We start from the raw sequence: 14,676 nt of genomic DNA, 5'->3' as shown, positions 1-14,676 counted from the left end.
TTAATTGTCTTTGAGGTCCAACCGGCATCAGTAACCTTCTAGGAACAACAATAAATTGAAATAGCAGTGCACTGTGTACTAGAAATGCACAGAATCAGTACTTTGCTGAATAGGACAGAGGAAGCAACTCTTTCCCACTTCTAATACCTGATATGAATATTGAGAAAATTGTGATTGGAAGACATAATTCTGATGTCTCTCCACTCCAAAGAGAATAATAATATAAATATATATATTTGTAGTCTTTCCCTTTCAAAAATGCCTCATACTGTATGTTAATGCCTATAAAATGTTCTTTTCTATTATTGGCACACCATTGACTCTAATAATAAGTAATTTACAATAATAACAGCTTAGCATGAGGTGGTTTTTTAAACTGTGCTTTGCCAAAATGAAGGAGCATCTGTAGTCTTCATTTTATACTATGAAGCACTAACGTAGCAGTGCAAGAAACAGTGCAAGAGATGGCTGTAAATCCTCATCTGGTTTATACTAACTAAAGAGTGAACCTGAAATACCAAAGACTTGACTCTACTACTCCAGGACAAATGCCAGGGATTGAACCTAGCTCAGTGGTTTAGGTATCTGGCTGCAGAGCCAGCATTTGGGACTTCAGTTCTCCACTGTGCCTTCTGCATGTAGAGCCATCCTGTGTGGCCTTGGGCAAGCTGCACAGTCCCAGGGTACCCCAGAAGAAGGGAATGGTAAACCACTTCTGAGTACTGTCTACCTGGAAAACCCTGAAAAGGATTGACAAATGTCAGAATTGATTTGATAGTGCATAATTATTAGTATTAAGTAAATTAATAGTACACAAGAGCTTTTATAAGTAATTACTTCCCACACACCCGAAGTTAGCAAGGACAGTTTTCGGACAGTGGTCTGGAGGCAAAAAAGAGTGAGCAGGTGAGTAGCTCTGAGAACAGTTCAGATCTTATTCCAGCAAAGAGTGGGAGTTGCTCAGACTGAGTCAGTCCAGATCTCAGATTTTATAGGGCCAGATGGAAGCCTGTTGCCTTTGGTGTCACTTGACAGCTGCTGGATTATTACTAATCTGTAAAATGGTTGGTGCCCAAGTGTAGTATAGATCAAGCCAATGGTTGCTGTGTGTCACAGGCCACCCCACTGGAGGCAGAGAGTAAGGAGATAGCTATGATGATCAGACACCTTGGCTTTAAACCTTGCTCTTTTTCATAGGCTGTCTTGAATCTTGCTGGTTCCTTGTTTACAAATCAACTAGGAGGGCTCTTTGTTGTTGTTTAGTTGTAAAGTCATGTCCAACTCTTCGTGACTCCATGGACCAGAGCACACCAAGCCCTCCTGTCTTCCACTGCCTCCCAGAGTTCATCGACATGTTTATTTATATATTTATATTTACTTATGGTTTGCTATATGCTTTCTTTTCCAAATGTATAATTAGGAAGCAGAATTTTCATGTAGAGGGCATACATTCAATGTGGGCAGTCTGGTGGAAAACTCGTTACAGAATTGGCCTCTGCTACTATCTGTTAACACATAGGCACTCACTTAGCTGTAGGACAGCTGTTAGCTCAGTTACTGTCAGGTGATACAAGGAAGCCCACAGGGCTTCCATCTGGCCCTTTAAATCCCCCAAATTTAGTTGAATTTGGCAGTCTGAGCAGTGTGTTGATTGAGTCAAAACTATGCTTCTGCTATACAGTACTGTGCCTGCTCACACACTTTCTTTTTCTCCAGACTGTCACATTACTGGATGTAAGCCTAACTCTTTTTTTTGTGACCATATATAATGTATGGTAGATATGGCTATTATGTGTCTGTCACTGCTTCCCTATAAAATTTATAAAGAGCAATGAATTATGCTTTACAGGGTTATCTAAAAATGAAGAGACCAAATGGATATTGGTTTCAAGAAAATGTCTTGGCTATCTAGCTGCATGTGATTAATCTTCTAGACCACTATTGCTGGACATTGCTCACCATTATTTAGTAGAAAGCTGGAAAAAACATATCCAGATAATGTGTTTAGAGAGATGGTTTCAACACAGACAACATACTACTTTCTAGTTATTTCTATGTACTAGTGAATGCTTACTTCATATTGTAAGTGTTTGGTTTTTGAACCATATTATAGATACACAATACTAGTAAGTGTGACCTGTGAAAGGAAATTTTGAAGGATTTTAAATAATTTGAGCATCTTATCAGTGTTATAATTTTGAGGCAAAGTATTGCTAGGTGGATAGACAGTAGGAGGGTGGTAAATTCTGAAGTGCAGATATTGCAAAAATTCAGGCAGACATATTAATTTATATAAAGAACCAGTTCTGGGAGGTTTTGTTTCTACAAGAAGTATGTCTTTTATAAACTTACTGGATCTTGATTATCCATTCAAGAGCAAGCCACCTTCTAATATTTGCATAATAAGAGGAATAGCTGACAATAGCTAAACTTAAGACAGCAAAGAAACCTGAGTGAATATGAAAGTGCCAGATGACATCATTGTCCATGCTAATCAAAAGATCCTATAGTGTGATCCTTTGCTCTTCTGCAATACTACAGATGGATTTGTGCTTTTGCCTTATGACACAAATTGTAATATGCTAAAAGGCAGTATGTTCTTCTTGAATCATAACTTGAGAATTGCTGTGTGGGCTGATGCAAAGCATTCTCAGTGGACCCACATAACTTGTCAAAAATAAGATGCACAAGCTGAAAATTATCTTGAATTGACTGAAACCTTCTTTAGAATCTAACTGCACAATGAAGTGCTAATGTTAGGGGGCATAAAAGCACATATGTGTTATGTGCTGCATTTTATATGTGTATGTGTAAAAACAAGGTGTGGGTGGCGTATGCAGAGCAATTCTGTGTTGATCTACTTAGAAGCAAGCTGAATTCAGTGGAACCTACCCCTATGTAAGTATGCATAGGACTGTACCTGTAGGAAGGAGGGCAGATGAAGGCAAAGATTAGTCCTGTGGTCTCCAACCTTGGGCCTCCAGATATTCTTAGACTACAACCCCCAGAAGCCTTCACCACCACTTCTGCTGGCCAGGATTTCTAGGAGTTGAAGTCCAAGAACATCTGGAGGCCCAAGGTGGGGGACCACTGGATTAGTCTACGTCTAGTGGGGGCAGGTGGATGGAGAGATGGAGATGGGGCTGGTAAGTGCAAAAGAGAGGGTAGCTCCTGAGCCTTGAACAATTGTGTGGAAGAGGGAATTTTAGCAGATGTAGCTCATCATGCCACAGGCTCTTTTGCATTCAGCAGATCATGCAAAGGTCTTTGCAAGATCCAAGATCAGGTTAGAGGCCTATTTCATATTTCATAGGAATATCAAATTGCTGCATATGTTTAGTTTATTTCCTCATGCTTCATTTAATTTGACTGAAAAATGGGGAATTGTAAACTTAGCAGTTAACTGCCATAGCACATGCATGTGATAAATTTCAGTTGGTTCAATAATGTTCTTTCAGAACAAAGATGCTATCTGAGTTTGCATCTTTGTGAAATTAGTTTCTGCTGCACTACAGTAGATTCAAAGGAGTGCCTTAGTGTTGTATGGATCCGACCCCACCCCTGCATTATGCTAAGACTCTTGGTCAAGATGCTTGCCTTTTAGCCTTTGTATGAAGAGAATTTCTGTTGGACTTATTCAAAGGAGTGGTTTTATGTTTTGATGCTCTGTACATTACTTTTGATTCCACCTATCTTCAGATCTTCTACCTCATCAGCCATCACTGCAGCCAACCTACTCTTATTAACTCTAAGTAAAGCAGCTCTTCAACAGAGCAATCTAGGATGTCCCTTTAACTGGCAATTAAGGGTTGAACCTGGGCCTAGAGTTTGAAACATTATTTTTAGAAAGTAATTAGTTACAATTGTATGACCTCTTATCTTGAGCGGTTAAGTACTATTCTAGTTGCAGTTTTTTTAAAAAAAATTACATATTTTCTTTCTATAAATAAATTAACTACTGTACATCGATTACTATCAGGTGCCTTTAAAATATATGTAAGCTAGTCAATTTTCGGCTTGTATAGTACAATGAAACATACTTATCCTTTAACTATGCACAGTAAACATAATAACAGTTGCATTTACATCACAGGTTCCCCCCTTGACATTTTTAGTCCAGTCGTGTCCGACTCTAGGGCGCAGTGCTCATCCCCGTTTCCAAGCCATAGAGCCAGTGATTGTCCATAGACAGTTTCCATTGTCACGTGGCCAGCGTGACTAGGGAACGCCATTTTACCTTCCCACCAAGGTGGTACCTATTTATCTACTCGCATTTGCATGCTTTCTTACTGCTAGGTTGGTGAGGAACTGGGACAAAGTGACGGGAGCTTACTCCATCATGTGGATTCGATCTTACGACTGCTGGTCTTCTGACCCTGCAGCACAGGCTTCTGTGGTTTAGCCTACAGAGCCACCACGTCACAAAAGAAGTGAAATTATACCTTATTATGTTACAATTACAATACACCTTAGACGTATGTCTTAGTTATTGCAAAAAGGAATCAGTGGCTTCCATGACTTGTCTGGATTGCCACATAGAGTTATTGATGCTTTGTATTTCCACGTGATTACACAAGCTTTGCTTCCAAGCCCATTGATTAAAGCGTGACTTCATCTCTTAATCTAATAATAAGAGTGTTGTTGTAAAATCATGCAGATTGAAGTCCACCTTGTTGCAGAACATTCCAGTTTTAATGTTCTGCTAATGTCTGAGCGTAGGTGAAGAAGAATCTGTTTATCTGTAGCTACAATTGTTGCAGAGATAGAAGTGCAGTTTTGCCTGCACACTCCCCCCCCCCCCCCCAGAAACTCAGGTCATCTGGCTATGAGCAAATCTTTTTTATAAGTGGAGTGGACTAGGAAAAGTCCTGATGAGGTACCGCAGCAAAACAGATGGATGATCTAATTATGCCTGAGTTATGCTGGATAATAGCTATGAGTTCAACAACAGGATGCCTAAGTTCATAGTAAATTCAGTGGGAAGATGACTCTTCCAGTCACTTTACTGTCAGGGAAAGAAAGAGTTGGAAATCCTGTTTAGAACAGGTTCCCAAATGATGGACTTTGGCCAAACTTTGCAGATATGCAATCAATATGGGTTTTTGGCAATGCTGTTCACCTAGACATAGGGGCATTTTGTATGTTTTCAAGTCTCACAATATTTTCCACGGATTTTTAAAAAGCAAATTGCTTTTCCAAGCAATACGTTCAGGTGGGGTTTCTGCAGCTAAAAATATGCAGTCTCCTACTGAAAGAAGGAACATTGTGTTTTTAGTGCACTTGTGGCATATGCATAGTCTTTCAACAGAGGGTAGTATCTAGGATGGGGGACCACTTTCAGCCTGAAGGCCAAATTCAGTTTTAAAAAAGTATGTTGGTAGCACTGGCACATTATGGCAATGAGCAGTGGTCAAAGGCAAAAGAGTGGGATTGAAAAGAACCAGCCTATTTTAATTTTAAACTTTTTAGGCAGTAACTAAGCCATACCATTTAAACCTTTTAGAATAGGAAAAACCTGTACCAAAGCTTGGCAGCCACCAAATATAATAATGTGGAAGGGTGTGTGGCTGTATAAGGTAACTGGATTGGGATTCCTCATGTCCTGGGGCATGAAGTTCTCCATTCAAAGTAAATAATTATAAATATAGGAAGCAAGCTGGTTTTGCTAAGCAAATAGCCATTCCTATGTGCTTTTCTAAAGCAATACCTGGCTTAAAGCACCCAACTTTGAGAAAAGTTTTATGCCTGATGACTGGTTTAAAGTGTATGCACCTTGGCTGGCTTAAGATGTCTGCTATTTGTTTCTGAGCACGTATTTTACCCCATTTGTCTCTGGAGCGCTTGTCCTCTAATAAAGGAAGACAAACTAGTCGTAGTTGATAGACCAAGTGTTTAGTGGAGGAATGGTTCTTCGGAGAGAAAGATATGTTATCTGCCACTTCTATAATTTTTTGTAAGTACAAAATGGTTTTGGCTGCCCACATGTATAAAATACAAAGCTGTTTTAATTGCCACTTTAGCAATAACTGATGAGTGGTGCCATGAGGGTTTAGGTGCTGCTAGATCACAATTACGCAAGTGTATAGTCCCTAACTGGCCAGGAGTTTCCACTGCAGAACTTGGATAAGTGACTTTTGTGGACTGCTAATTCTCCAATTCCCTGGGATGAGTAACTTGGTTAGAACTTTGTAAAAGTAACTTTTCTAAGCTCTGATCTGCAACCTCACCTCTGGAAAAAAACTCCCTCCGGAGATTCACGCGGCCCCTACGCTGGGTATCGTTAAAAGCCAATTAAAAACATGGATGTTTATTCAGGCCTTCCCTCCAGTCAATACTTGATTTTCTCCTCTCATTTCTCCTTTATTTATTTTTACTCTACAGTATTTTTTTGTTTTTACATTTTCATTTGAAGATTTATGTAACTATGTGTTTTTTATTAATTGTTTTATTGTTTATATTATACTGGAAGCCGCTCATAGTGGTCGCATAGACCAGATGGGCGGGATACAAATCAAATCAATCAATCAATCAATCAATCAATCAAACAATCAATCAATCAATCAATCAATCAATCAATCAATCAATCAAGAGGTCGGACCCAAGACACCAGCAGTTTTCCAGTACCATTTTATCATACATGTCCCCATATCTCTGTTATCTTGTGGTGTATGCTGGGAAGGGTGGTTGATTCTCCTTCCTGTTGGATATTACTCAGCATCAATTATTACCATAACCATTATAATGCTGATACATGCTGTCAAGTAGCTTCCAATTTATGGCAACCCTATGAATGAGTGACCTCCAAAATCACTAACAATCCTATCCAGCTCCTGTGTAAGAACATAGGAAGAACTCTGCTGGATCAGGCCAAGAGCCCATCTAGTCCAGCTTCCTGTATCTTACAGTGGTCCCACCAGATGCCTCTGGGAGCACACGAGACAACTAGATACCTGTCTCCTGATACCCCTCCCCATGCATCTGGCATTTCGAGGTACCTTCCTTTTAAGCCTGGATATTATACATCTCCATCATGGCTTATAACCTGAGAAGGACTTTTCCTCCAGAAATCTGTCCAGTCCCCTTTTAAAGGCATCTAGGCCAGATGCCATCATCACATCCTGTGCCAAGGAGTTCTACAGACAAACAACACGCTGAGTAAAGAAATATTTTAATTTGTCTGTTTTCACTCTCCCGACACTCAATTTGAGTGGATGTCCCCTGGTTCTGGTACTGCGTGAGAGGGAAAAGAGCTTCCTTTTTATCCACTTTATCCACCCCCTGCATAATTTTATATGTCTTAATCATGTCCCCCCTCAAGTGCCTTTTCTATGGACTAAAGAGCCCCAAACACTGTAGCCTTTCTTCATAAGGGCGGTCCCCCAGCCCAGTCATTATTTCAGTCACTCTCTTCTGCACCTTTTCCAGAACCACTATGTCTTTTTTGAGGTGTAGTGACCAAAATTGTACACAATACTCCAGGTGTGGCCTTACCAACATTTTGTACAATGACATTATAATGTTGGCTGTTTTATTTTCAATCCCCTTTTTAATAAAACCTAGCATGGAATTGGCCTCCTTCACTGCTGCCGCACACTGGGTTGACACTTTCATCGAGCAGTCCACCATCACATCAAGATCTCTTTCCTGATCAGTCATGGACAGCTCGAAACCCATTGGCTGATAAATAAAGTTTTAATGTTTTTGCCCCAATGTGCATTACTTTACATTTTCTTATATTGAAACATATTTGCCATTTTGTCACCTGTTTTCCAAGTTTGGAGAGATCCCTCTGGAGCTCTTCACAATCACTTCTGGTCTTCACCACCCAGAAAAGTTTCATGTCATCTGCAGACTTGGCCACCTCACGGTTCATCCTTGTCTCCAGGTAATTTATGAACAGGTTGAAAAGCGGCAGTCCCAGGACAAATCCCTGGAGCACAGCACTCTTCACCTGTCTCCATTGTGAAAATTGCCCATTAACGCCTATTCTCTGTTTCCTGGTTCTTAACCAATTCTCAGTCCGTAAGATGACTTGCCCTCTTATCCCCTGACTGTGGAGTTTTCTGAGCAGCCTTTGGTGAGGGACTGCATCAAACACCTTATGAAAATCCAGATAGACATTATCCACTGGTTCGCCTGCATTCACATACCTGTTGTCCTTTTCAAAAAATTCTGAAAGATTTGTGAGGCAAGACTTACCCTTATAGAAACCATGCTAATTTTAAGATGTTATCTTGGATGAGGCTTTCCACCATCTTCCCTGGAACAGACATTAGGCTAACTAAGCGGCTTTTTGTTTCACAGGTCCCCTCTCCTTCCCTTTTTAAAGATTGGCATGACATGTGCTATCCTACAGTCCTCTGACACTGTGGCCATTTTAAGGGACAAACTCAAGGCCGTAATCTTTCTCTCTTTTTTTTAGTTGATGCATCTTATGTTTGGTTTTTCTTCTTTTTTTCCTGCTGCCCTCAATTTTTCCTAGCATTATTAGTATTATTACATTGCTTTTCTGCATCATCTGCCTCACCTTACAACTCACTACTAGGTAGGGCTCCAAAGCAGCTTGCAATCTGAATAAAACATAAGAAAGATAAGGGGGAAAAATCAATCCTATAAGATAAAATGAAATTCGACAACAAGGTTTAAACCTACAAGCACTTAAAATCGTCATAATTTTAGTAACATGATAACAAGCTTTTGGTTCGTACACTTCTTAAAAGCAACAAGAATCAAAACTGAGCACAGCCCTGATGGAACTGTGTTCCACAGTCTAGAAGCTGTGCAGGAGAAGGCTTTCTTTTACATGTCTCCTGCATCAAGTGAGCCTCTGCAACTTTTGATATTCTCAAAAGGGCTTTTTTTCTGACCATCTTAACATCTGACCAGTTTCATTAAAAAAGACCTGTAGTGCCTTAGGTAGCCAAGGCATAAGTTCTTTATTGCTTTGAAAGTTGACACTAGCATCTAGAATTGAGCCCAGTTACTGAATGGCAAATGGTGCAGGTCATTCAGTATCAGGGTCTTGGGATCTGGATATAGTCTTCTGTTTAGCAGCTTAGCTGCCACATATTGCACCAACAGAAGATGCTGAACCCTCTGCAAGGGTAGATCCATGTAGAGCACACTGCAGTAGGCAAAGTTTGATGCAACCAAGGCAAAGATGACTGTTGCCAAGTTGACTTAGCAGAAGTTGCATGGTGAGCTAAATAAAGTTGTGTGAAAGCTTTCCTTGTAAACTGCTGCCATCTTGGAATCCAGGGATAAGGCAAAGAATACTCCCAAACTATAAACCAGACCTGACTGGTGGGGAAGAGTACAACCTTTTCCAGAACAGAAGTTAATTTTCCTTTTTCACAGACACTTGGAAAGTTGCCTTGTACTAGGCCTGTCTGTGCATCTTCCTAAAAATAAAAAAGGAGGCATCATGCCCAAAAGGTAAGAACTACTGTACTTTCCTCTTACTTGCTTATGTAGATTCTGTTTTTGTAACAAATGACTAGGAAATGTTTCTGCTAACAAAAATCTTTTCTTTTGGTAGGTTTTCTCCATGGTTTTTAGATAAGTTTCTAATCATAACAGAGTATTGTGTATGTCTCTTAAAAACCAAGAATTCAGTGAGAACAACCATGGTATCTTTTACTAGTTCAGTTCTGTAAAGCTCCTGTGCTTTTACATAACTGTGAACAATGTGTGACTGTGGTGCTTTGTAGTGTGCTGTCAGAATTCTTTACAAGTTGAGCTCTTAGACTTTGTGCTGGGAGGTAGAAATCCCTCCTACAGTTTAAATCAGGGTCTCAGACATTTATCCATTGTAGTAACTGTATGTTTGTTAATCCTATTTCCTGATGTTGTTGATGCTGGAACTGGGGTGAGTTAGACATGAAGTTAAATAGGCCATGAGAAAGCCAATTCATGGATTGATGGAGGAGTGGAAGTGAATAGCAGGTGGGGAAGGCTGTAGTATGCAAATATGTACAGGCAAGGGATGCCAGCCCTCCTTCTCTTTCAACAGTCCTGACAAATATCACCCCTTCCAGTGCTGCTGTTAGCTAAAGAAGAAAAAGATGATACAGGGTTTCAATGGAAGTTTTTTTTTGGGGGGGGAATTAATTCTATCTGTGAGTGGTGTGGGGGGACACACACCACATTGGTGTCCATATTTGGGGCTCAGGAGCTGTAGGAAATGTAGTTTTCTATTACTATGTTGGTCAGAAAGAACAAGAATCACATTGTCATTTTTTCCTGGTAGTTCTAGGCATTGCAGTCCTTGCTAGATAGACCAAGTACCCATGGGAAGCCCACAGCCAATCCTTTGATAATGTTGGTTGCTCTTTTTCTTTCTTTTCAGTACGTATCTTTCTTTTTATTATATGGTGAATAAAACTGCATACACTTCACCACTGCCTCACAGAGGCCTCCAAGTAGATTACCTCATAATAACCAGGATAGCAATGGGGGCGATCCGTGTGGCCCCAGTGTTTCCCTGATTACCTTAACTTTGATGTAATAAGGCTTAGGCCTGGAATAGATATAAACGGACATAATTTACTTTTAAGCATCCAGTGGCGACTCAGTGTACCAAGTCACTTTACCTGAACCTGTTCTAAATCAGGGTGAGAGGAGCACTTAATGTATCACTACTGTACAGTTCATGGATCATTTAAATTAAAAATGTATTCCATAGATCTTGACATTCAAATAATCAATGGTTCACTCCGTGGTTTAAGTGAGAGATGTTTTAGTATGGGGAAAGGAAAGGGGATCTTTAGGCATTACTTAATCTCAATGGAAACTATTTTAATTCTTAACTGATTTTAAAAGACAGTCTTCCTTGATGAGATTCTTTGTGCCTCTTTCAAAATTCAAGTGGATCCAGAAATATAACCATTTTATTTTGTATCCGCAGGCTCCTCTTTTACTTCCCCTCCATCTTTTTTAATTATTTCTTGTTCTTGTGTTTCTATTCCTTATGTTGCAACAATAAACATAATAAATTGGGTAGCAAAACCGACGAAAGCAACTTCGACGTGGAGGCCAAATTTTCAGCTTCTGAGAGCTGCAAAGATATTTTAGAGGCTGTTTCATGTCTTTCACATTTGAATGATATGAACCCAAAATAGAATATAGAAACACAATGTTTCTACCATCTGTAATTTGGTGTCTGCTGCAAAGAATGCTTTTAAAATAGCTTGCAAACTATGTTAATTACTCTTCCAACTTGTAATATATATTGAACGAGTTTCCCATCCTTGCCTTATGAGAAAGGCGAGCCTTCCCCAGTACTGTACTCTTCAAATCCTGAAGGGATGTCAAAAGATCTTCCTCAGAAGACTACATTAAAGCCCTGAAAGAAAATATAGTCAATATAATTATAGACTGTATTTTGCTTTATTTTAGACCCACTGCATTTCATTGTCTGTGCAAGCATTCTTGAGAGACTATTACTGAGTTTTACTTCAGTAAAGATTAAAAACATGCTTCTTTCAAGAACTATTAATGCATTGCCTTGTGGGATAGCTGGCATGAAGGGTGCATATGACATGGTGACCTTTTTCTCTGTGTGTGCATGAAGACTGGAATGTGTGGTGTCAGAGTTTTTGTACTGTATGCTTAAACTGTATGCTCTTGAGAGAGCAGTCTAGTACTTTTCAGTCTGGGAAGGTTATTGCCAAGGTGAACCAAGTCCCCTATGGACTACCTGAATTTATTGGCTGTCAGGAAGTATGAGCAGTACCAGCTTGGGCTGTGGAAGGACATGATTAGTGACTGCCCTGTAAAATAATGTATCAGCCACTGTTCTGCCTTGCTACAATGGATTTGTTACTTCTCTTGCATGCATAGTTCAAGAAGGGTGTATGGGTCTTCATGCTGCATAACTTTCACTCTAAATCTGACTTAATCCCTCAGGCACTGTGATGATAACAAAATGCTTGGGAGTAGTCCCTCTGTAACAATTCCCCAAGAGTGGCTACTTAACATAACATCCCAAAGGAGGCAAAAAGGAGGACACTAATTGTCATAAAACTTTGCATGCTGATTATATATCTGGATGCAAAATTAGAAAAGATTTTGATGGTTTGAACAGAATTAAAATGCATCTCGTGTGCTTGTAGTATCTGCTATGTACTTAATATGGATGGGCAATTTCAGGGTCCCTGACTTCCTCCTTATGGGTCACTATATTGGACAGTCCTTGAAACAGAGAATTGATATCCCTGAAAGAGGACACATAGCCACGTTAACTAATATTGTTTGTACAGCGCCAACTCAATGCATTTTCTTGAATGAGGCAAAGAACAATTCGAGATCTTCTCTCAATTCCATACACAGGCCAAAATCTAATTGTTATTCTCAATTAAAATAGAACCATGAACCAATTGAACGTGTTATTTGTTGACTTGCCAAGCTGCCATTGATTCAGCAGCTGTACTTGACTTGGGACTAACAACTGAGTTAAAGGTACTGTTGCTTGGATAGCCTGGGAGCTGAGTTTTACTTCAACACTAGTCACAGAATAGATTTCATCAGTGCACCTGGGAGCAGCAGGCTAGTTTATATTTCCTTTGTTTTTAAGTAATGTCCTTGTGTTGTAGTGGACAAATTGTTAGAAGAAGCAAGCCCTGCTATATGAAAGAAAATGAGAAGTGCTCCTTTTAAGATGTTGCTTGCCATTTGCAGTATTTATTAATTTAGTTGCAAAAGTCTGCTGCTTTATTAATCAGGGACTCTTTTTAAGGCATTAATTCATTCAGGAAAAACAATGTCAAACTTTACATAGCAAGGGGTAACCTGAATGTTGATGACATCCATGTCAACAGTCAAGATGGTCTGCAAGAGGTGTTTTTGTGCTCACTGCCATTTCTTTTAATCATCTTGATACTTAGAGAATGTGTTGAAAAACAGTCCTGATAGTTGCTTTGTGTTTGGGTGAGAAGTGGTTAACTGATGAAAAGTCAGCTTTTGGGATTTTTCCCTGCTCCCTATCTCTTTATGAATGGTAATGAGCAGGCTCCGTGCACAGGCACAAATCACTCAGGGTGTGAATCACAGAGGTCCACTCAAAGAATTGCAATTACAGTTGGGTAACCTGCCGTTTCTAGGGATGGATGAAAGGGCAGCATGATAAATGGGAGACAGATTGTATTGAAGGCCTCCACCCCTGTTGAGAGAGGGATTTTCTATGTGCACATGTATGGCCTTTCTCAAACCACCTATTTTCTCAGTCCAAAATGAGTACATCTTGGTCATCAAATGAGTTTCCTTTGTCCTTCAAATGAAAAAACACTGTTGACTATGGTCCTGAGCCATTGCCCCTCCTGTGCTGGGCCATTCCTCTGTTTAGTGGCTGTTTGGTTTCTCCAATGTAGAGCTCCGATCACTCCTCTTTACATTGGACTGCATATTCTATATTGCTCCTGTTGTGTTTTGATATCTGGTCTTTTGGGTGAACAAGTCTCTGCTTTAGTGTGTTTGTGGGTTTGAACTGCACGGGTATGTGGTGTTTCCCTACAGAAGGGAACTTATGGATCATCGAATGTGCCTCCTTATCATGGAGGCACATTCGAGAATTGAACTCTCAAACTCTATCTCAACCACTGAGCTATTCAGCAGTTTTCTTTTACTCTTTAACCCCACCCCCCCGTGTTTTCAGTCTGTTCTGTGATTTAAATATCTCCCTCCCCTGTCTATGAATATTTTTAATGTTTCATTTTCTGAAGTTCCTGTTGGCTAGCCTGTACCACACAAAATCAATCCTATAACAAAGTAGCTGTTTTTCACTTTTGAAAGGGCTTTTTTTGAAGATCAACATTTCAACCCCTGCAGCCAGGATTCTTTTTAAATAAAAAAGGGAGTGGTGTCAGCCATTCTTTTCCAAGATAAGCAAGATTGGTTCCTCCCCCCCCCGCCCATTTATGTGATCTGTTTTAAATCTGGGGAAGTTTAGGGTTGCATATTTCTGAATAAAGGAAGGACAAATGTACATTTTTAAAAGTCATAACTTGAAAACATTTTCCCCAAACATCCCCAAATTTGGCACAGAGCAAGAGCAGACCGTTTGGTACAACTATGCCAAATTTGGCGCTGACTTGAAGCTCAGATTAAAAGTTAGCTTTTTGGGGGGGGGTTGGCCTGTCCCTATTTTTAGAATTGCCTTATAGAATATTGAATTGATCTGTCAGCACAAGTAATTTAACATTTTCAAACTGAGTAACCTGCTGCTTCTTCCAATTAATTGGTTCTATATTGCAGCTCTAAAGCAAATGCTTCTTTCTTAGCAAAAATATTGTTATAACTTCTACAGCAAAATCCTCTCATACGTCTTGTTGTAATCATGGCAATTGCTTTAACTAAATAGCTTACAGGAAAACATGCATCCTAGCAGCCCTAAGTAGGCCTCCCCTGAAATCAATGGGATGTACTGTACGTCCTCTGTTGCTACAGTATATAACAATATCTTCAGACAGTGTTTATAACAGAGACCAGAAATATGCACACAGCCTCTGTGCAATGTCAGTGTGCACTTCTGCTTTATAGCTTAATCTTAAGGACTTTCACATGTTATGCTTTTAAGCAATTACTCTATAACAGCCGGTTGCCATTTATGCAAAATAGCTAGCATGGAGCTGTTAACTTAAGACACTGAATGTTCATAAACAATGAGAAAATTTTCCTCAT

At 39.8% G+C, this 14,676-nt stretch overlaps 1 protein-coding gene across 2 annotated transcripts in view; it reads left to right on the top strand.

The window, feature by feature from the left end:
* TMCC2 (transmembrane and coiled-coil domain family 2) overlaps nt 1-14,676 on the top strand; it is a 110,768-nt gene that overhangs the window by 4,146 nt on the left and 91,946 nt on the right. The gene's annotated exons all lie outside the window — the stretch shown is intronic.

The sequence above is a fragment of the Pogona vitticeps genome, chromosome 4 (genome assembly GCF_051106095.1).
Source record: "Pogona vitticeps strain Pit_001003342236 chromosome 4, PviZW2.1, whole genome shotgun sequence".
NCBI lineage: Eukaryota > Metazoa > Chordata > Lepidosauria > Squamata > Agamidae > Pogona > Pogona vitticeps.
Note: the sequence above shows the minus strand (reverse complement) of the source record. Positions and strands in the feature narration are given on the sequence as shown.